Source organism: Bubalus kerabau, chromosome 8 (genome assembly GCF_029407905.1).
Source record: "Bubalus kerabau isolate K-KA32 ecotype Philippines breed swamp buffalo chromosome 8, PCC_UOA_SB_1v2, whole genome shotgun sequence".
Lineage (NCBI taxonomy): Eukaryota > Metazoa > Chordata > Mammalia > Artiodactyla > Bovidae > Bubalus > Bubalus kerabau.
Window position 1 is genome coordinate 29,172,578 of NC_073631.1, and position 20,676 is coordinate 29,193,253.

At 41.0% G+C, this 20,676-nt stretch overlaps 1 long non-coding RNA gene across 19 annotated transcripts in view; it reads right to left on the minus strand.

Annotated features, from left to right (window-relative positions):
* Positions 1–20,676, minus strand: part of LOC129658989 (uncharacterized) — a 353,230-nt gene that overhangs the window by 295,591 nt on the left and 36,963 nt on the right. For all 19 annotated transcript variants that reach the window (XR_008717703.1, XR_008717708.1, XR_008717699.1 and 16 more), the window contains exon 2: positions 1,140–1,210. This is a non-coding gene — a long non-coding RNA (uncharacterized LOC129658989). The remainder of the gene's footprint in view (positions 1–1,139; positions 1,211–20,676) is intronic.

Consider the following 20,676-nt stretch of genomic DNA (forward strand, 5'->3'; position numbering starts at 1 on the left):
CCTGCCGATGCTGGGGATGTAAGAGGCGCAGGTTCTATCCCTGGGTCAGGAAGATCCCCTAAACGAGGGCACGGCAATACACTCCAGTATTCTTGCCTGGAGAATCCAATGGACAGAGGAGCCTGGTGGGCTACCGTCCATAAGATCACAGAGTCAGACACAACCGAAGTGACGTAGCAAGGCACAAACCATCAGAGAATGCCCCTCTCACTGATTCCTTGCTGAACTCTTCCTGCCTTTCCACATCTTCATTCTTTCAAAAATCAACATTTTTCAAGGGAAAGAAGGATGAGGGGAATAGAGATCGAAAACGAGAATGAGCTTTGATGGGTGAGACACTCGCTCTGTTCCGTGTTCACCACGGTGCCTATCAGTTTGACCGAAATGCTACGCAAGTGGGTGCTGCCGTGAAAGAATTACATCCTGTCTCGTCCTGCAGCAGTAACAGGGCTAAGCCAACACACAAGAGACGCAGCCTCTGAATCCTGTGCTTTGGAAATTCCCGCGTTTCTCTGGTCTGGTTTCTCCTCAGCAAAAAAAAGGAGCGGCAGCAGCTCTGAAAATAAACTGACGACCCACCGTGATTTTCCAGCTTTCCTCCATCTAGCCCGTTTCCCGCTATTCTGAATGAAGCCCTCACTACTGAGGAACAACCACACTTGATGTCGTTTCACGACACTCAATTGCTGAAATGCTTTGAGGTTTTAGAAATCTGAGGACCTGGAAATTAACTTGGGGGATGGGGAGGCAGGAGCAAGGCAGGTCATGATTATTAAAACACTGGAAATGTTCTTTTAAGATAAAAATTTAATATTTGAGGTTTTGTGAACCTGTGACACAAATCTGTGCTAAAAACAGGTGGTTTACAAAATTTAGGTTCCTGTTAGACTAGACAATTTTATTATAAACTGACAGCAGTTGCGCTGAGAATCCTTTTTCAAGTCGATCACTTTTTGAGTTTGCCCACAAGAGGGCAGTGCTACGTAACAGTTGGGGTGGTTCCCCAGGGTCCCTCAGCTGCTCAGGCCAACATAATCTATGGGGTCGCAAAGGTCCGACCCGACTGAGCCAATAACTCAGTAAAACTGAAAGCTTTTGTCCATGGTCATGTTGAAAAGAAAAGTCTTAACAAAAGTTACCTTTTGTCTTCTCAGAAATTGGCAGAGTGATCCTGGCTTCATAAATAGCTACACATTATCTTGCTTCACCCCTGGAAATGAAGGGAATTGAAAGAGTATCATTTGGTTAGCGACAGGATAAGCTGGCTTACCAAAACCCTTTTTGATTATCTAATGCACTTTATAGGCACTTTTGGAGACTAAAAATTCAGGAGAGACACAATAGTGCTTCGTACAGTATCTCTGAGACTTGAATCTATCCTCAGGGGATAGCTCAATACGTTTTACAGAAGTCTATTTTATAGAACACTATAAACTTTATAAGATTCTGACTATGTTTACAAAAGGAAAGTTACTAATCAAACTTCAGAATTACAGTACCTGAAGTCAAAAGAATAAGAGAATTTCCCAAATGCTCCTTTTAGAAGTGAATGCTTTTTGTGTGCCTCTCTTAGTGTGCACTAGCCGTGAATAACTCACTGACAACTTATTTGTTACAAAGATGAATATATAATCTCAATCTTCTCTTAGGAGACTAAACTCAAATTCAGAAGTATAAACTGTGAGCAGTTACTAAAAATTACCTATGTGGCCTTAATGTTCCCTCTAAATTCTTCATGTCACGATAGTCATGTTTTCTGTTCAGCCATTTCTAAGGGCTATTTGTAAAGGTCATTCTTGGACAAAATACAATGTGTTCACTAGCAATGAACAATCCAAAAATTAAGAAAACTAGTTCAGTTATAATAGAATCAAAAACAATAAAGTTTAGAAATTTAGAAATAAATTTAACAAAAGAATTGCTAGACTTGAACACTGAAAACTAGAAAATATCATTGGAACATTGAAGACCTTACTAAGTAGAAAAATACCCCAAGTTCATGGACTATAAGATATTGTTGAGATCTTCCAAACTTCTTCAGATGGTAATACTTTACAAAACAGATTCAACACAATTCCTAGAAAAAAATTTAGCTGTATTTTTTGCAAGACAAACTGTTCCTAAAATCCATACACTTAAGGGATCCAGAATAGCCAAAGCAATCTTGAAAAAGAACACAGCTGGAGGTCCCCCTTCTTGATATTAAAACTTCCTACAAAACCGTCATAGTCAAGACTGTGTTATTGATATAAGTGTAAACACACTTGTGTGAGTGCGTGCTAAGTCACTTCAGTTGTGTCTACCTCTTTGCTACCCTGTGAACTATAGCCTGCCAGGCTCCTCTGTCCATGGGATTTTCCAAGCAAGAATGCTGGAGTGGGTTACCATGCCCTCCTCTAGGGAAGCTTCCCAACACAGGGATCAAACCCAGGTCTCTTATGTCTCCTGCAATGGCAGGCAGATTTTTTACCACTGGTGCCACCTGGGGAGCCCAAACATAGATTAATGGTATAGAAACGAGAATCCAGAAATAAACCCATACATCTACAGTCAATTGATTTTGACAAGGGTGCCAAGATAGTTCAGTGAGGGAAGAAAAGTGTTTCCAACAAATGGTGCTGAGACAACTGTTATCCACATGCAAAGAATAAATTTGGACCCTATTTCACACCATGTACAAAAATCAACTTAGAATTGATCAAAATGTAAGAGCTAGAACTGTAAAATTCTTAGAAGAAAACATAGGTATAAATTTTTGTGACCTTGAATTTGGCAATGATTTCTAAGATAGGACATCAAAGTATAAGATACATAAAGAAAAAAGTACATAAATTGACTTCATCAAAATTAAAAAGATTAGTGCTTCAAAAGCATACTATCCAGAAAGTAAGAAGACAACCCAGAATGTGAGAGAAAATAATCACAAATCATATATCTGATGAGGATCTAATGTTCAGAATATATAAAGCACTTCTAGACCTCAACAGCTAAAGGACACACAACCCAATTTTAAAATAGGAAAAAATTTTGAATAGAGATTCCTCCAAAGAAGGTATGCAAATGACCCATAAGTACACAATAAGATACCCAACATCACTACTTGTTATGTGGGAAATTAAAAGTAATAGCACAATGAGATACTACTTCACACCCACTAGAATGGCTATAATAATAATTTTTAAGAAGATAATAACAAATGTAGACAATGACAGGAAGAATTGGAACCCTCATATTGCTGATGGGAATGTAAAATGGTACAGTCACTTTAAAAAATATTAATAGTTTGACAAGTCCTCAAAATGTGAACCCAGCAATCCCATTTCTTAAGTGTATACCCAAGATAATTGAAAACCTATTTAACATGTGTATGCAAATGTTCATGGCAGCATTATTTATAGTGGCCAAAAGGTGAAAACAACCCAAAAGTCCATCAAATGGACAAATAGCTAAATATAGTATGTATACTCATACAATGGAATAGCATTCATCCATTAAAAAGTAATGAAGTGTTCACCAGTCAGAATGATCATCATCAAAAAGCCTGCAAATAATAAATGCCAGAGAGAGTGTGGAGAAAAAGGAATCCCCCTTACACTGTTGGTAGGAATGCAAACTGATACAACCACAATGGAGAAAAGTATGGAGGTTCCTTAAAAAACCAGCAATAAAACTACTGTACAACCCAACAATCCCACTGCTGGGCATATGTCCGGAGGAAACCAGAATTTAAAATGACACATGTATCCCAGTGTTCATTGCAGCGGTATTTACAATAGCTAGGACATGGCAGCAATCTAGATGTCCATCGACAACTGAATGGATAAGGAAGTTGTGGTGTCTATACACAATGAAACAGTACTCAGCCGTGAAAAGGAGTGTATTTGAGTCTGTTCTAATGAGGTAGATGAACCTAAAGCCTGTTATACAGAGTGAAGTACATCAGAAAGAGAAAGACAAGTATATATTAACGCATATGTATGGAATCTAGAAAGAGTGCCAATGACCCTACGTGCAGGGCACCAAAGGAGACACAGACATAAAGAACAGATTTTGGATGCAGAGGGGGAAGGAGAGGGTGGGATGGCTTGAGAAAATAGCATTGAAACATATACATTACCATACATAAAATAGATAGGCAGTTTAGATAGATAAGGAGTTTGATGTATGATGCAGAGTACCCAAAGCCAGTGCTCTGTAACAACCTGGAGGGATGGTGTGGGGAGGGAGATGGAAGGGGGATTCAGGAGGTAGGGGACACATGTGTGCCTATGGCTGATTCATGTGTATTAAGGATTGTATATAATACATAATAAATGTTAAACATTAGAAATATATACAAAGCATTAAGGAGTTTGTGCAGTGATAAGCATCTGATTGAAGAAATGAATGCTCTTGGAGGGTAGAGGAGGATTATGAGAAAAAGGGGTACCACACACAGGACCATTTCAAGCTCATTAATAATATTGTTTTCCTTAATCTGTTGAAGGCACGTGAGTGTATATTCTTTAATTCCTTGTGTTTGGGGCCTGTCAGAAACTTTGTAGAATAAACATTAAAATTTTTTTTAATTTAAATAATTATCATAAGGGCTTTATTGCTTGCCTTAAAATCACAGCCATTGCACTACAGATGAAGCACTAAGAGCATCTCAGAAATCCTTAGCAATTGTCCAGGGGCAAGTAGTAAAGCTTTAAAACATTTTTTTAAATGAAAGCAAGAAACCAAGAGGTAGGCTGTCAAGGGTTCTGTTTCCACTGTCATCTGCTGAAAATACTTCTTAGTGTATGACAACCAGTAAAAAGCTGGTACCCCAAGATCATCAAGGCTGAAGTCAGATCTCCTGCCTGTGACTGGATTCGCTCCAGTCCCCTGGAGCCATGTCTGACTTCCGCAGCTCACTCAGCCCCACACCCGTCTGCAGCTACTTAGAGGATTGAGCCAGAACGCATTCAAACCTTAGATTAAGTGCTGAAAAGATTGTTGTTAATCTAAGTGTTTGCAAGTATATGAAAGCCATGTGTGCACAAACGGGCTACATGAAACCAGTTCACGAAATTGGGAAAAAAAAAAGCCAGGGGTCTACCATTTTAGCTTCTATGACAATTTACCTAACTGCTCACATGATTGTTTTTCTCCAAATTGACCAAATTTAAGTACTTGGGGATGTATACAAAAGTATTAATGTGTGTCTGTGTGTGTCCCTTGTGAATGTTAATGTGTATCTTTTTTTACTATTTCTGTATGACTATTTTGTAATGTATACTTTTTAAATTCCATCCATTCCAGCTATTACTATGTAAGTAACACCTGAAGCGAGTAGCCACGAAAAAGTTAAACAGTGAAAATACCAGGGTAATAGCAAGCCAATAGCCTTGACTGTCAGGGGCATATTTGTTAGTGAAAAGACAATCATTATTGTAAAGTAAAAAATAACAAAAAAATTTTTTTAATAAAATAAAAAAATCATTGCCGAAAAAACTCCAAGAGGTATCCTTTTCCTTATGTAAAGCTAGAGTGATTTATAAAATTTCCATCTGCCCAGCATTTTGAACCAGCATTTTTCTCCAAGGCCTCAGTTGAGGAGAGTGGCATTAGGAAAGAGCCCCTCTTCCCTCGGGGCTCTTGTTGACAGCTTTGCAGAATAACCGCCATCAGCACAAACAGCCAGTTCAGATGAAATCCGGCCGATGATGTCTCCCTAATGAAAACCAAAAGGTATTTCAACATCTCCAGCAATTACGAACCAGACCTCCAGTCCTTCCTGATTAAAGAGGTTGCCGACCTGGTTGCAAGGGAAGGATGGAAGCAGATTAGCAGACAACAGGGTCAAGAAAGAGGAGGAGAGAAATGAGACTAACGCGATAGAATCCCTGTCTCAGCCTCTGGCCCGGTGGGATTTTTTTTCTTTATTTATTTTTAATTTAAGGATAATTACAATATTGTGTTGGTTTCTGCCATACATCAACATGGTTCAGCCATAGGTATACATATGTCCCCTCCCTCTCCAGCCTCCCTCCCATCTCTCACCCCATCCCACCCTTCTATGTTGTCACAGAGGCCCCATTTGAGTTCCCTGAGTCATACCCAGTAAAATTTTTAAAGTATAATTTTCATTAAGTGAAATATGCATACAGAAAACATGCATATAGAAAATTACATAAATGATACCAGGACAACTCAATGAAGTTTCTCAAATATTCACCATGACCATTTGTAATCTAGCTCTTCAGATGCCTCTTTCATGTCTCATCCCAGTCACTCATTCTCCTGCAAAGACAACCATGATTCTGGTTCCCACCATCATCAATCAGTTTCACCTTCCTTTGAACTTCGCATACACAGGGCAGTCTACTGTGTCAGGCTTCCTTCTTGACATAATGTGAGTGTGTGGCAAGTCTGGTCACTGTGTGGATAAACCACAGTGAACATCTTCCTCGTCCTGTCAAAGAGCATTTACTCATCTCAGAAGAACCAAAGGTGCTGCCACCCTAGATTTTCTAAAATCAGAGGGTTTCTTCTGCACTGACAGGGCAGCCCTGATTTTGTAGGTTTGGGCCTCCAGGGCTGGAACATCAAAAAAAATTTCCTTTCATTTTTTAGTTTCAAAGGATTTCAAATGCATTGAGTCAGGTTGTTCTTAATATCTTCTCTCTCTGTTTAATGCCTATGTAGTAACATCCTCTCTTCGGCTAAGATATTGGTTAACTTTGCCTTCTCGAATTTATTATGATCAGTCTTACTAATAGTTTATCAATTCTACTATTTTTTTGGAAACAACTTTTGGTTCTCTCTATGATACATTGATTTCCATTGTCCTTAATTCTCTTATCTTTAATATTGTTTCCTTCTTTCTTTAATTTGGTGTCTTTCCTAACTTTTGAGATGGAAACACAAAAGTTAGGAATGATGGAGATCACTTATTTCTCAGACTTTCTTGTTTCTAATATTAAGTTTTCTAAATTAAATGGGTTTTTTTGGGGGGTTTTTTCATCTTCAAACTGTTCTCTGTGATACTGGAATTTTTACTATGCAAATGACATTTCCCTTCCCCCAGTGGGTTACACTCTGCATACAAGGGGAGATGGAGGAAGATAGAATATCAGTCCTTCTGGTCAGTCCCCTTCCTACCCTGTGAGCCTCACTGATAACAATGACCTCCCATCCCCCAGCAGCTATTGGTTCTCGTCACCTGCTTATTTTCAGTCCTCCTGGTCCAGCCTCATGATCATTCCTCATCCATCTATCCTGAATCAATACAGCATCTCTTCTTTGATCTAAAGTCTCTGATTTCTTCCCTTTGTTTCCTCAGCCCTGGGATGGGAGATGCTCCCTGCCATAGCTAACTCTGTCTCACCGGCATGCGTGCCGAGTCTCCTGAGTCATGTCCAACTCTTTGTGATGCTATGGACTGTAGCCTGCCAGGCTCCTCTGCCCATGGGGATTCTCCAGGCAAGACTACTGGAGTGGGTTGCCATGCCCTCCATCAAGGGATCTTCCTAACTCAGGGATCAAACCCACATCTCTTACATCTCCTGCATTGGCAGGCGGGTTCTTTACCACAAGCACCACCAGGGAAGCCCTCTGTGTCACATAAGTGTCCCCTATTAGTTTCTCCTTGACTAACCCCTTCTATTAATTTCTTTCTCTTCAAATAACTGCTTTGCTTCTTGTTTCCTAACTGGGCCCTCACTGCAGTTGTCTACAAAGTACATGAAACATAGGGAAGCATATTCAGAAGTGGACTCAAAATCTCATTTTCCTCTCCCTCCAAATCACTTCTCCTGCTCTGTTATATATCTCTGTTGGGAAGCAGTCAAGCCAAAAATCTGGGAGTTTTTCCTCATGTTTTTCCTCCCCTCCAGTCTCTATACCCAGTGTCGTCAGATGCCATTGATTCTGCCTCTTGTGTGTTGCCCTGGAATGTCTTCCCTCTGTTCATTTCTGTTGTCATCAGTTTAATTAAGGCTGCAAGTCATTTCTCACCAGGACTAGTTAATTGTTCTCTTGGCCTTAGGCCTCACAATATACCAATCCCTATTTTAATACAAAACCATGTCCTACAAGAACAAAGCTATTCTCTTTAAAATACTCCAGAGTCTCCCCATGGCTATAGGGCAAAACCCGAATCCTCCGTGTCACATTCATCTTCCAGGGTCCCATAGGCTGAACTTGGCCCACTCCTTCAGCTTTATACGTCACTAATCCCCACCTTCCACCAGTGCAGCCTGCCCGCCCCACCACACAGAGCATCTTCCACAACTGTCTCCCTGGGCTATGGACTTCTTGAGATGAGGGTCAGCACACACACAGCTCGGCAGTCAGGGCATCAGTAAGCTTCCATGAAATGAGAAAAAATGTCATTTTCCCTGTTTCTATTAATCTCTCATTTTCATATTCATAATTTTGAATAGCTATGATATTTCACTTAATCAGTGGCCACAATTTGATAAATCATTTCTCAGTTTTTGGATATTTAGTTATACTAGCTGAGATGATTAAGTATTAACATGGCTAGGTCACAGTACCCAGATATTTGGTCACGTATTATTATAGGTATTTCTGTGAAGTTATTTTTTATATAAGATTAGCACTTAATAAACTTAGAGGAAAGTATATTTACTTTTTTTTAAAAGACTTTCTTGACTGCATCACACAACAGGTGGGATCTTAGTTCCCCAACCAGGGATAAAACCCATGCCTCCTGCATTGGAGGTATGCAGTCCCAACCACTGGACCACCAGTCCCTGAAGAAAGGACTTCAGGGTGGGCCTCCCCCAGTCAGTGGAAGGCCTTAATAGAAAAAAACTAACTTCTTCACAAAAGGAGGGAATTCTGCCAGCAGACTCTCTTGGAACTCAAGTTGCAAGTCTTCCCTGGGTCTCTTGCTTGATAAACTACCCTGCAGATTTTAGACTTGCTAAGCCTCCATAATCACAAGGGCCAATTTCCTAAAATCAATCAATCAATTAATTTCTCTCCCTCATATATGTGTATGTGTATACACACACATACATCTTGTTGGTTCTGTTTCTCTACAGAACCCCAATTAATACACTAGTTTTTATATTTTAGGTTGTTTGGTTGGTTTGCTAACATAAGTACAATTTTATACTGGTGATTTTATCTCAAGTAATAATTTAGGAACAGGTTTCAATTTTAAAAGAATAAATATTACAATGCCTCTTAATAAATATTCCCTAATTTCCCTCCAAAAAAGATTGCACCGACATATAGTATCTCATTGTTTTGTGAATGTATGTTTGTTCCCCACAGTCTTGTCAGCACATTTCATATTTTAATTTACAATTCTTTAAGTGTTCTCTAGGTAGAACATGGCTCTGTGCATGTACTTATTGGGTATGTTTCCTATTATATAAACACTTGTTTACTTATCACTTGGTCATTTGTCCCTGGAGTTTTAGAAGTGTTATGATTTCTTCACAGGAATATTAGCTACAACAGAATAATCCTTGTAAGCAATAGATCTAAGTGTGGCATGGTTCAAGTACACAAGGAATTTGTTCTCTGCTTATGCAGGTCACCCTCTATATAATGACCAAGACCCCAGGCCATGGAGGCTGTACCATCTTAAACTCTCAGCTCCAAAGTTGCCTTGCAATGCATCTCTATTCTAGTTAGCCAGAAAAGGGAAAGGAAAAAGATGAGCATTCACAGGATTAGGCTGCATATGGAATATTACTTTCCACTGTAAATCCATTCAATACACTCAATCATACAGAGGGTCTGGGCAACACAGTCCACCTGCATCCTTAAAAGAGGACAATGGGGCTCGTGTGAGCAGCTGACGGTCCAAACCACAGGGTGGAGCCTCTGCGCTCAGTGGGAAGATGTGAACTCTACAGTCAGATACACCCATCTGACTATCATATCAACCAAAACTTAAACTTTGGGGTCCTGAGTTGTTTTCCCAATCAGGCTGTAACTTGTAGGGCAACTGTAGGAGGAGGGCATGGCACCCCATTCCAGTACTCTTGCCTGGAGAATCCCGTGGAGAGGAGCCTGGTGGGCTGCAATCCATGGGATTGCAGAGTCGGACATGACTGAAGCGACTTAGCATACATGCACGCACACAGGGCAATTGTTAAGGACTCAATTAGATAAATATGGGCAAATTCCTGGCCTACAGTACACATGCATATATATTATATACATGTACATACATGTCATATTCATATATACATGTATAATACTCCCATAATTTTTTACTTGTATTTTTGGTAAATTTGTGTTTATATTTTGACCCTTTTCTCATATGCATTCCTGTTCTTCTGTTCGGGAATGTTAAAATGTCATGTTTTTATGAAGTTGTAAGTCATCTTTCACTGTGTAATTTCTTGTGTTGTTTCTAAGAGTTATAAGCGGGCATTCCTCCACCATAGAATAGTATTTCTGCTCCATTCCTTCCAGTTTGTCTGTGGTTTGAATTTTTATCTTCTTCTTTGATTCCCACATGCTGCATGTTCTGAAACACCCTCAAGATCCCCCCAAATATCAAATTCCAATGTCAAATTCTCTCCTACCAGACTATAACCAGTCAGTTTTTCCCTGCCTTTTTTTCCTCTCTTTGGGTGCTGCCTTATCCTCCCCGCTCTCTCCTGAATGCCCTCTAGATCTCATCTCCAACTTTTACCCCACTACAGTAGCTCAATTATGGCAAAATGACTACTAAAGGATTAAAACACTGATATTGATCTTGCTTAGGGAAAAACTCACCTGGGGCCTTGTTAAAATGTAGATTTCCAAATTTCTTGTTCAGAGGGTTTTGGTACCAAATTTTTTTTTTTCCAAATTTTTATTTTAACAAGTATCCCAGGTGATTTTAAAATAGCTAGTCCCTCACTTTGATAAAGTGGCTTACCTCCTCCCAGGAACCTGTATACATAAGACCTTAAACTATAGAAAAATAATAACATCATTTCAGGCACCTGACAATGAATGAGCATGTTTTTCTGCACAGGAATCTCAGCTCAGGGCTCTATGATGACCTAGAAAGACGGGATGAGGGGTGAGGTGGGAGGGAGGTCTGAGAGGCAAGGAATATATGTATTCTTATAGCTGATTCACGTTCCTTCTGGCACTAGTGGTAAAGAATCTGCCTCCAAATGCAACAGGTGCCGGTTCGATCCCTGGGTTGGGTAGATCCCCTGAAGAAGGAAATGGCAACCTGCCCCAGTATTCTTGCCTGGAAAATTCCATGGACAGAGAAGCCTGGCAGGCTGCAGTCCGTGAGGTCACAAAGAGTCAGATACAACTGAGCACAGCGCACACACAGCTGATTCATGTTGTTGTATATTATATTCTGATTTTTAAAAAAAGAAAGAGCACTTTTCTGGAGAGAGTATAGGTTTCCTTATGCCCTCAAAACAGAAGATTCTTTTATTTATGCTTATCAGCACTGTTACACTGTTTTATCTTATAGCCAAGAATAAGCAGTCACTGGTCAGTGTTTGCCAATCCATTTCTGTGCTGGTTATGTGATTTAGTGTCTAAGAAAACTAAAATAAATAAATCTCTCACTTGCTTTTTGAGGTGCTATTCTTACAGCCAGAAGGGAAATCCAGTAGGCAGAGCAAGTTACATGTCCAAATGTGTATTTCTCTGAATGTTTTAGCCACTTCAGTTTTGTTACTGAGTCCTCTAACAGTTTTCCTCATTCTAAAGAAAAGATGTTCTTTTCATTTTCTGGTTTCTAAAAGAAAATACAGATTTCAAAATAATACAGAGTTATTTTCTTTCTCACCACACAAGAATTACATTTCCCCAACCCCCTTCCTGGGTTGAGTGGATAAGACAAAACCTTTCTTAATAGCACAGTGAGTGTGACAATAGAAGAATTCCAGAACTTGACAGGGTCAGGTTTCACGAGTGGCTTGTCTAGTACTTGAGGCTTTTCCCTCAAGTGACTGCCATTTCAAGCATCACCCAACAGAGGCCTGATCTTAAAAGCGCTAAGGGAAAAGCACGATAATTTAAATAGTGGAAGAAAGTGCATACACAGTGCAGTAACACCCGTGCTGCTGACAGAGTGAAGCAGGACTGAAGGCCAAGAGCCCTCGGGGCATAAATATTCTCTTAAGGGCCGTCTAAGACATCTCTAACAGGATTATGAGTGGCTTCCTTTGATCATCAAATGAAAGGCTGCCATCAATCAAGAAGATAAAGGACAATTTTTATCCAGAGGACTGAGAAGTCTTCAAACATCTGCTCTGCAAAAGTTCAGTCCAGGGAATGTAATTCGGATATCCTATTGGAAAGCAGCTTGAAGGATTGCATTTGGCACCCATCTCTGTTCAAGGTACAGGGATTAATGAGCAGATAGGAGAGCTAATGACTGAACCAGAGTGCGTGATTATTCAGCCTGGCTGGCAGAAGTCCCTGTGAGGCTATCCTTGGTCCCACATTGTTTCATTTATTAAATTAAGTTTCTTCTTTTTTTCCTAAAAAAGGAAAAGTCACCTGTAACCACCCCCCCAATTATTTTTAATTGTGGTAAAATACACATAATGTAAAATTTACCTTCTTAACCATTGTTAAGTGTGCAGTCCACAGGCATTGAGTGCAGTCACATTACTGTACCTCATCCTCCACCATTTATTTTTAAATTATTAAGCCAACTGCTGCCCTGATCTAGTACAAAATAGATGGTTCCAAAAATAGTGGGAGAGCTTCCCTTATAGCTAGGTTGGTGAAGAATCTGCCTGCAATGCAGGAGACCCAGGTTCAATTCCTGCATCAGGAAGATCCCCTGGAGCAGGAAATGGCAATCCACACCAGTATTCTTGCCTGGAGAATCCCCATGGTCAGAGGAGCCTGGCGGGCCACGGTCCATGGGGTCACAAGAGTTGGACACAACATAGCGACTAAATCACCACCACCAATAATAGTGTGAGATGGTGTCTCGGGCTCTGTCTCCACTTTGATTATAGACAATTTTAAGTGACTTCTCCCAGAGACCCTCCCCAACACACACACACACACACACACACCCTACTACATAATGATTCCTAGAGTCCAGGGGAGTACCAGGTGATGGGGATGCCCCTTGTCCCATTCTGTCACTTTCAGAGCTACTGGCACCAGAGTTCCCCATCTGCCAATGCTGCTGCTGCTGCTGCTAAGTCGCTTCAGTCATGTCCGACTCTGTGCGACCCCATAGACGGCAGCCCACCAGGCTCCCCCATCCCTGGGATTCTCCAGGCAAGAACACTGGAGTGGGTTGCCATTTCCTTATCCAATGCATGAAAGTGAAAAGTGAAAGTAAAGTCACTCAGTCGTGTCCGACCCTCAGTGACCCCATGGACCCTTCCAGGCTCCTCCATCCATGGGATTTTCCAGGCAAGAGTACTGGAGTGGGGTGCCATTGCCTTCTCCGTTGACATGTTTAGGTTTGAGCAACAGAGCTACCATGTCACCAAATTCTTCTGACACTTTTCTCTTTCTGATAATGTACTAGAAAATACCAATTTGCAGTGAAAATAGAGGCTCTTACATTCAATAAAATGTCAAAAGCCACCTTGGGTGCATCTTCTACACTACAGACCAGAAAAGAATAATCTGTTTCATGAAGTCAAACAGACTCTCCCTGCAGCTGAACTGAAGGAAAGTCAGATCAGTTTAACTTGGCTCCCACTGTTTAACTTGGCCATTTTAAACCATGGAACTTTAGCCAGTTTTAATCTTGCCACTAGTCTTTGCTTAGCGAGCCGTGTGGTCATCTATCATAAAAAATCATACATGCATTTAGAGGAAAAAACTCAAAACTTCTCAAGGTTACCAAGTTCATATTAGCCTGCTCAGAATGGAAATATGGCAACTTTCTCTTATGATTAACATACCAACATAGATTGTGAAATATATTCCAATATTAGTACTATAAAAGTTCAGGATATGTTTGCTTTTGCTAGGGACTTTAGATTTATGGTAAATTTTCAAATTTACCTTGTATGTGTGTGTTTTAGGATCAAAACTTTTAGAGTGACCTAGTTACTTTTTCCTATCTGAAAGTGTTTTTTCTCTTGATAGTGATGGCCTATATAATCATAAGAAGGGGAAAGCATCAGTTTGGCTCCCACAAGAGAATTAAGAACCTGTGTAAGGCATGAAGGGTTTCCCAGGTGGCACTAGTGGTAGAGAACACGTCCGCCAATGCAGGAGATGTAAGAGACGCAGGTTCAATCCCTGCGTCAGGAAGATCCCCTGGAGGAGGGCATGGCAACCCACTCCAGTATTCTTGCCGGGAGAATCCCATGGACAGAGGAGCCTGGCAGGCTACAGTCCATAGGGTCGCAGAGTCAGACACAATGGAAGTGACTTAGTATGCACACAGGTAAGGCATGAAGCTGATTGGACCTTAGATCAAAAAAGAAAAACAAACAAAAAAACTACCAAGGAGTTTGGGGACAATCTGAGACAACTCAACATGGACTTTGTGTTCATTGATTCTACTAGTGTTCCTCAAATCCTTTTCCCCTTCTTGACTATGAACCCAAGGCAATGAAGAAGCTGATTGTGGAAGCAGTTTACTTGTTCTTGGGATAGACATGCTGAAGTGTCCAGGGGTAAAGTACCATGATTCTGCATCCTATTCTCAATGCTTTTGGGAAAGAGAAATTTGTGAAAGAGCTGGAGCATTTGTGGTAAGATTTAATAAATTTATGAATGGCGTATAGGAGCATTTGTTTTACTCTTCATTCAATTTTTCTGAGGGTTAGAACATTTTCATAAATTAAAAAAATAAATAATGCCCCCTAAAAGTCCTATAATGGCAATAGGTAAAAAAATCAGTAAATCAACTTTTGTTGTAAACTTTCCATAGAAGAGGATTCTGTAAAATATTTTTTTAAAAAAAGTAAGGACAATCAAAACAGGTTTAAGTTTGCTATATAAAAATTTGACCAAGTAATTACACTGAGTTAAAGAAGTTTATGAAGTTTTCAATGTCAGTATATTTCCATTCAAAACAATTCATCATCCACCTCTTAAAACTTTTTCATTGTCAAACTGAGGGGCTCCAAACATGAGTGTGTATGACTTTGATTAAAATAGCCAGTGGGAAAAAATATTGTAAATTTGCCCTGCATGCTGCATGCTAAGTTGCTTCAGTGGTATCCAACTTTTTGCAGCCCTGTGAACTGTAGCCCACCTGGCTCCTCTGTACATGGGATTCTCCAGGCAAGAATGCTGGAGTGGGTTTCAAGGCCCTCCTCCAAGGCATCTTCCCAACCCAGGGATCAAACCCACAGCTCTTAGGTCTCCTGCATTGGCAAGTGGCTTCTTATCATAGCACCACCTGGGAAGCCCATAAACTTGCCCTGGGAAGGTAGCAAATGCTAGCTTTTAAAAACCAGCCCCTCAGGAATCAGAATTGCTAGATGAGGCCACTGCTGCTGCTGCTGCTAAGTCGCTTCAGTCGTGCCCGACTCTGTGCGACCCCATAGACGGCCGCCCACCAGGCTCCCCCATCCTTGGGATTCTCCTGGCAAGAACACTGGAGTGGGTTGCCATTTCCTTCTCCAATGCATGAAAGTGAGAAGTGAAAGTGAAGTCACTCAGTCGTGTCCGACTCCTAGCGACCCCATGGACTGCAGCCACTAGGGGTTGGTAATGAGTAAGAAGTCAACTTGGAAGAAGGCAGAGGGGACCAAGAGTATGTGTCTCACCTGAAGGAACTAGAGAAAAAGACCTGAGTCGTAGACTCCCACTTAGTCCCCAGGAGAAGGAGGTGGGTTCAATCAGTTCTCCCACATACACAGTGTCAGGCAGCCTGCTTGTGAGGCAGGTGGCAGTACTTTTACGGCACAGTTCCCAGGTGGTGCAGTGGCAAAGAATCCACCTGCAATGCAGGAGACACAAGAGACATGGGTTCAATCCCTGGGTCAGGAAGATCCCCTGGAGTAGAGCATGATAACTCCAGTATTCTTGCCCAGAGAATCCTATGGACAGAGGAGCCTGGTGGGCTATAGTCCACGGGGGTCTCAAAGAGTTGGATGTGACTGAGCACACTCACACATATTCTCATTGAACCCTGTGAGGGAATAATTATTACCCTCACTTTATAGATGAGGAACTCGAGGCTCCTAGAACTTAAGAAACCCATCCTAAGCTAACAAAATGAAGCAGAACTCTATGCCGTCATCCCCTGGATCAGAACATCCTTTAAAATGTAATATTGAAAGCTCCAAGATGAGAAGATCATCAGCATTATTCTAGGCTCTGCCTTCTGTAATGATCCTGATTAAATTAAGAAGATGTTTCTTTGTAAAGAAGTTGATCTTGGGAAATCCCTGGCCGTCTAGTGGTTAGGACTTGTTGCTTTCACTGCTGTGGGCTTAGTTCTGGGTTTAGTCCCTGGTTGACGAACTAAGATCCCACAAGCCACATGGCACAGTTAAAAAAGAAAAAGAAAAAGAAGAAGCTCATCTTATTTTCCAGTTGCCTCTAAGAAATAGAAAAATCAAGATTTTGTTTGTTTTGCCTCTAAATAATTGCTAATGAATAATAATACATAGATCAAATAACTGTTTGTTAATCATTGTGCTAAAAAGACCCAGAATAATAGGTGCACTGCTTGCCATTTGATAAATGATTAAATGGTTTAATAAATGATTAAAATGACTTGAAAATTATGAGTGAGTCCATATGAACTTCACAGCTGTGTTCTTACATCATAAAACTTAAAGGAGAGTGCCAAGATATTTCTGTGCTGGATTATAATATGGAAATTGTTAGTTACCCATAGAAAGAGGCCCAATTTAATAATGACTCTGAGTAATGTTTGCATAATGGTATCAGTCTTATTAGTTATAAAATCACTGAAGATCATGGTATACATTTCCCTAGAAGTCAAGATGTAAAGAGACCACATCAGCACCTCCAGTTTGAACTAGGAGCCCAGTTTGGGGGGTGTGTGTGTGTTTAAGGGGACAGAGAGGGGTTGGGGAGGGGCAGGGAAGGGGTGGGGAGCCCTGTGAAATGAAGCTCATCACTTCAAAGGGGCGGCTGGCAGAGAGCAGGTGGGCGGCTCTCTAGGGAGGGTGCAGGGACAGTTCTGCACAGGAAGGCACATGTGGCCAGGCAGCAGATGAGGAGGGCGGGAAGATCAAAAGGAAACCTGCAAATCACAGGTCAGCCCCAATCTGTACCTCTCAACTAGGATTACAGTGTCAGGAATTTGAAAGGGAGTGCCCGATCTTTACAAGGTCAAGAGCCACAGACTCTGGTTGAGTCTGTAATGGATCTGATTGAGCGCGTTTCATTTCTGCCAAGTACAGAATCCATTCTGGCCTGAGAAATCAGGTAGTTCCCAAAGCCTTTTAAAGTTCATGGAGGACACCTGCATTCCACAGGCTTCCAAGGGCTCTTTTGAAGTATCTCCAGGAGCTAAACAGCCTTTCCAGAAGGCCGTGCTCGTAAAGAGGGATGGATGCTCTCCCAGTTGGCTCATCCAGTGCTGTCATCCAGGTAGAAAGAGGACAGCCTCCTGCCAGTTTGCCCTAAAACAAGGTCACTGATCGTGCAGTGAGGCCACTTATAAATATTTCCTATATAAGTGACATCTGATGTCAATACACCACTCTTTTAAACACTCATCTTTTTTGTTGGCTAGGGGGAAAAAAAAAAAAAAGACACTCTGTTTCTAGGTTTATGTAGCTAGAATTTCCCATATGCAATTTTAGCAGAATCAAATCTATGAACAGCCCATCTTATGCCAGGCTGTGGTTACAGCAAAGGGCCTGAATGGGACTGTTCCCTTGTACAGTATGAAAAGCAAAATAATCTAGTCATTGATGTCGTTAATTAACTTTATAAATAGAAAGAATTCTTCATAGCCTTCTGTGTTCTGGTTTCTTCCTTTTGAAAGCCCTTTACTCAGTCTCAATGTGGGTATTTACGAAACATTTTGCCTAGTTCAACATAGCATCTTAAATGCTATCTTAAGGATTAAAGAGTCAGTTCAATGTTTTATTCATGTATGCCTTATAGATCCCATTTCTAAAATTAAATTTTTTTATTGACTTCTACTGTTTTCTTTAACTAAATACATTGAAAACATCTGCAAAATGTAGTCACAGTCTTGAGGTTCCTTGGAGAAAAACCCCTCTGGTTGAAAAAAAAATTCATTTTTTTTTTTCCTGGCTGTAATCACACTTGGACGGGTAATATAAGCCAGCATTACCCAGACCTTTTCCTCCTCAGCTGGTGCTGAAAACTCTGGACAACTTAGATAAAAGTAGACTTTGCTCTGTGGCTAATATGTGGGGTTTATTACATTTCATATCTCATCTTGCATGGTTCAGTGTATCCATCAGTACAATTTCACAAAATAACAAACCCAGTCTAATGAACGTTTAAAAGTCATGTTCTCTCTGCTTGGGTTCCTAGGAATGTTAGCTTATTTGATTTAATTACAAAAGAGCAAACCAATAAACACTATCACCAGATAATTTCAAGCTATGAACACTCAATAAATGTATTCATTTAGTTGCCAGAAAACATGCCAAATACTCTGGCAGAAAATTCAAATTATCTGATTAAATTTTATTAAAACTGAAGTAAAATCAATGGGGAGACAACATCAGTCGTTTATACTGAAACCCCAATGGGAAAAAAGCTCACATAATAATTAAGTTTGCTAATGGATAATGTTTAAGATTCATTGTTTGAAAGATCAGGTCTTTAGAGACAAACAGGGACTGAAAAAAATCAATTCAATTATAAATGTCTCCACTCCTGAAATACATGTACTATTAACCTTTCATGATTTTCAACAAAGCATAATGATGAGAAATCATTCCCCAGTGGAAGGGTGAAGCAGTTAGACATGGGGAGGGGCTTGGCAGGCACAGTGGATCCAGCTGGCTGCGGACAGGTTTAATAAGGTGATCAAGCTACCAGCAGTAATATCCTAGGTAGACCACTCTATGGCAGAATTTTGGCTGTGATTTACCTGCCATGTTTTTTTCCTGAGTTGATCCCTGTAGATTCTACCAGCATAGATAAAATTTTAATAAATTCAATTTTTGCATAAGTTAGCCACATTTTTACCACTGTTTGCAAACAAAGAATCTTAAATGTATAAAATACGCTATAGGAAGAGGAGGTACGGCAAATAAAGGAATGCAGGAATGTGAATTTACTTGAGTGGACAATATAAGGAAGAAAGAAATGAGAACCCAACTCATTTTTCTAGCTGAGAAACTGGCAACTTTTCTTATGAAGTTGTGGCACAGCTGACAAAACAGTTGAATTTTGTTTCTTGGAGTGATGAGGCTGCTGTACAAAGAGAAATGGGAAAATTTCGTCATGTTGGAACATATGACTATTTCTCAAAAAAAAAAAATTAAAAGGAAGGAAGGAAGGAAGGAATCTGTGCAGATGGTAACCTATTTGAAAGCAGAGGGCTTGAACATGATTCAGCTGCTGAATCCACCAACTTCTGGACTTGCTCTTACCTGAGTTCACACTCTTCCTTAAAGTTATACCAGCCTATGTTTGCAGCTATTTCCCATCATCTATCTTAAATGCGTACTAAAAAAAAATTGAGATCTCATCTCCTTAGTAGAAGATTGAGGACCAGCTGCTGTGTGTCCTGCTGCCTGTAGTGGGACCAAAGAGAGCCTCTCTCATTATGGGTCTCTCTGGATGCAGAGGGTTAAGTGAATTTTATCTTGACTCAAGTTGAGGGCCAGATATTCAAGGGCTGGAGTGCCCAGCACAAGTCACCCCCTGAATCAGGATTCATTGCTACCTCTGGTTCTCCGGGCAGCACCTACCTCCAGGCCTCACAGCCACTTGCTTTGCTTGGGCATCCCTGCCACGGGCCCAAAAGCATTGCCTTATGTCCACAGCCCATGCCTCTTCCCTCCTCTCCATCTTCGCCATTGCTGCTGAAGCCTGAGAAGCCAGGGACTCTCCTAAAGATCAGGTGAGTACAATGGCCAGGACATGGAAGCAACCAAAATGTCCATCAACAGATGAATGCATAAAGATACGGTACATATATACAAAGGAATATTACGCAGCCACTAAAAGGAGTGAAACTGGGTCATTTGTAGAGATGTGGATGCACCCAGAATCTATCATACAGAGTGAAATCCGTCAGAAAGAGAAAAACAAATATTGTATGTAATGCATATATGTGGAATCTAGAAAAATAGCACAGATGAAACTATCTGCACGACAGGAATAAAGATGGAGACGTAGAGAATGGACATGTAGACATGGGTTGCAGGGTAGGGTTGGGGAGGACAAACTGCGAGATTAGATTGACATATATACACTGCTGCTGCTGCTGCTAAGTCGCTTCAGTTGTGTCCGATTCTGTGCGACCCCATAGACGGCAGCCCACCAGGCTCCCCCGTCCCCGGGATTCTCCAGGCAAGAACACTGGAGTGGGTTGCCATTTCCTTCTCCCATGCATGAAAGTGAAAATTGAAAGCGAAGTCGTTCAGTCGTGTCCGACTCTTAGTGACCCCATGGACTGCAGCCCACCAGGCTCCTCCGCCCATGGGATTTTCCAGGCAAGAGTACTGGAGTGGGTTGCCATTGCCTTCTCCCATATATACACTACCATGTGTAAAATAGACAGCTAGTGGGAGGCTGCTGTGCAATGCAGGGAGCACTTTGATGGGTGGGATGGGGGCGAGGAGGAGGGAG